Source organism: Zea mays, unplaced genomic scaffold (genome assembly GCF_902167145.1).
Source record: "Zea mays cultivar B73 unplaced genomic scaffold, Zm-B73-REFERENCE-NAM-5.0 scaffold_360, whole genome shotgun sequence".
Taxonomy (NCBI): Eukaryota; Viridiplantae; Streptophyta; class Magnoliopsida; order Poales; family Poaceae; genus Zea; species Zea mays.
The window spans coordinates 1720-5238 of NW_023366993.1; the positions used below are offsets into that span (position 1 = coordinate 1720).

Below are 3519 nucleotides of genomic sequence, written 5' to 3' on the forward strand. Positions count from 1 at the left end.
CAAAATGGAGGGAATACATATAGAAGTATCCAATGCCAGTGCCACCCAGAAGATCTCCGAGCGCCATAACGTCCGTAGTGCATACAGTATTGATATCCTGCGCTGCTTCCTTGGTAACGCGCGAGTCATGATGAGTACAGTGTATGTCGCAGCATGGGCGTACTGCCTGTCAACGGAATGGACAGGCACGCCGCCTGCAAGATGGTTTGGTCGCCGTCCGTCAGTGGAGTGGACATGGCACATTTAATGCTGAGGCAGCACATCGTCTACCAGCGGAGTGGCAGGGCTCATTAAATGCCGAGGTGACACATCACCTGCCAGTGGAATAGACATGCGGCGCGCCTTATCCGCAATAAATGCAGCGTCGCGTGGCCTAGAGGCCTTACGTCAGGCTCCGCCCGCTGGCTCACGTCACGGGCAGTAGGCCACGTGGTAGCATCGGGTCTCCGCCTGGGCGGGGAGCAGAAGCGTACATGGTATGGTCCGGACACGTGTCTGCTCCGGACCCCCGTGTGGCCTTGATTAAGGCCTGGGTATTCTTTGTCCCAGAATCCCGGGACCTTGTTGAGAGTGGCCTGGACCCCATACAGAGAGGTCCGGAACCCGTCCTGGTGGTCCGGTCTGTACCCGCGGAGGTCCTGGACCCTGCCTGGAGGTCCGGTCCGTATATGCAGGGATCCGACACTTTTTCATGGGGGTCCGGCCCCATCGTTGATACCTTGGGATGTATCTACTTTTCCGGCCACGTGGCGGCCCCAGAGCCGTCCACGTGGTGGGGTCGGGCGCTGTTTACCACGCGACTAGAGATTGCCGCGTGGGCACCGTGCCTTCTCACTGTAGTAAGGGATACCCCTGTTTTAGGGTACCGACAGTATCTTTTAAAGGTTGTACTTTCTGTGAAGAAATGTTGTTTGTACATGGAATGACAAAATAAATCAAACATTTGCAACAGAGGCAAAAAATTCTAACGATTACAAAGGTCATTCAAAATCTTGAAGCAATGAAGATAAATTCTACAAACATTGGAAAAAGACAATTATTTTATAATTAAGTGTTATAATTCCAAGAACAAATAGAAGAGAGCTGACATATATAGAATGAAAGGTAAAAATAATGATGGATGTAATGCCTCTATTGTTGTTTCTAAGGCCAATAATTCTAATGGTGAGATATTTATTGTTTTTACTGGATGTGCAAATAGTGGTGATGAATGAATTCTTGATTCCTCTACTTCATTTTATATATGCATTAATAGAGATTGGTTTGTCACCAATTATTCTCTAAGGTGGAGGTTCTGTTAGATTGGTTAATGATACTCAATGTGATATTGTTGGAATTGGATTTGTTCAAATTAAGATGTGCATGGTGGCATTATCAGAACTTTGACTAATGTGAAGGGCAATAATGGTCGAGAGGACGGCGATGAGCCCAGGAACAAAACCTCCTCTTCTGGTAGGTCCTCTTGGCCGAGCTACTGACGCTTTATTGATCTACTAGAAAAGGCAGCGCCCTATCGGGTGCTATACCAGCTCAACTGAAAATAGCTTATGGATAAAACAAGAGAACTGATGGTAGTATCCTTGGATGGCTATACCAGTTCATGAGCACCCTTGGATGGCTAACCATGTCGATGGTAGTATCCTTTCTAGCAGCTTACCGAGCATCAACAGGCACTGCAATACTGCACTCCGATAGCATGTGTTTCTGAGATTTGGTATCCCTTTGATAGCATAGCCTTGCACATCAGATGGTTTGGATTCATAGCAAGGCCATATGTCTGCAAGATCCATAGCCACACCAAACCGAGATGACCGGCTCTCTGCTGGAAGTACTTCATTCATGATTTCCTACTCTCCTTTTGCAATCTCCACATCATGGGTAGTCAGCAAGCCCTCCTTCGTAAGCAGGTCGACAGAATTGCTATCATCCCTCACCAATATAGTCAACCAGCCAGTGATGTAAATCAAATGTTGAGCCTTGCTTATAGCATCCAAGATATCTGTCTAGCACCTATGTAGCTCACAGTTCTTGCCATCAGCGAGCTGGATCTCGGTTCTCCGGATGCCCCTCGCCCAGTTACAGTCCTTGCCCACATCAAAGAACTGAGGCTTCACATGGATCTTGTTGACTCCAACTAATTCACCCTGTTCATCGCAGCTTTCTAGCCACCTATCTAGCTCCTCCGTGTTGAAGAAATTGTTGAAGGCAGTATGTGCGATGGCAACAGAGGTATCACTTTGCTGCATTTCATCAAACATCCCTTGAGCATCAATTGAAATAGATGCAGGTTGGCTTGCCACCGTCACCATGAGGCTGACACGGGCCACATAGGTGAGCATCGTGGAGATGTAATACTCGGTGGAGAGCAGCAGCCTGATGGCGTGGAAGGAGTTAACGAGCCCGTGGTCGGGGTGTAGACCGAGCACCTGCAGCGCGGCGTCGTAGCGTCCCCGGTAGGTGTTGGCGAAGTCGAATAGCTGCTGCGCATGGTGGAGCAGTAGGTGCGCGTAGTGCGCGTCCCCGGCCCAGTGGAACACGGCGGTCGCGGCAGCCATGACGGCTGCGACCTCGGAGCCCGGGTGGTCCGCGTCAACCTCGTACGCTCGTCGTGACGTGGTCATGTCCACATGCTGCTGCTAGCAGTAGTGGTCCGAGTCGTCGTCCCCAACGTGCACCCATAGCTCGGCTCGACGATGACCCTGACAGCCTCGGCGGCGAGGTCCCCGAGGCTGCGGGTGAAGGCGATGCTTGAGTAGAGTGTGTCGCTGCCCTGTGGGGAATAGGGAAGGGAGTGGCGAAGCGGTCGCGCCCATCGCCGCCATGGCCAGTCCACCGTGGTTGCAGGCGCTGAACCCCGCGACGAACGTGATGGCATTTGGCACCACATTCTCCACCCGCGTCATCCGGTTGAACAAATCGAGCGAGTCCTTGCCGCGGCCATGGTTGGCGAGCGCGAGGGCCATGGCGTTCCAGGACGCAAGGTGCCGCTCCGGCATCCGGTCAAACGCATGGCGTGTGAACTCCACCGTGCCGCACTCGACGTAGAGGTCAACGAGCGAGTTGTTGATGATGGCCTGGTAGTAGGTGATAGCCTGGAAGCCCCGGAGCTCCTGGGAGAAGCCCGGGATGCCGATGGTGTGGTGCAGGACGCGGTTGGTGCCGTATTCGTTGGAGTTTGGCCCGCCCTCGATGCAGACCACGGGGAGGTTGGGGACGGAGTAGGCGCCGCGGTTGAGGTCCATTGTCGAACACTTGGTTGGCGTGGTGACGAGAACCTGCTCCTCCTCTGCGTGCACCGCCAACTTTAGAATAGAAGGAGCCAGAGATGGTGCCGCGTCGTCCAGAACAGAATAGCTGTTGGCCTCGATGTCAACGGGACCACGCTGGACGAGCTCCGTGGTGAGGTGAAGCGGTACGGCGGACTCGGCCAGCTTCTGCACCACCGCGGCTGCCTCCATGGTCGCGCAACCCTTGGCCTTGTCCGTCTCGGCCAGTGCCCGAGCAGCCTTAGCGTCACGG

The 3519-nt window shown here is 53.2% G+C and overlaps 1 pseudogene; it reads right to left on the reverse strand.

Moving 5' to 3' along the window:
- Positions 1-1498: 1498 nt before the first annotated feature.
- LOC103650910 (uncharacterized) lies at positions 1499-3037 on the reverse strand (annotated as a pseudogene).
- Between the last annotated feature and the right edge of the window lie 482 nt (positions 3038-3519).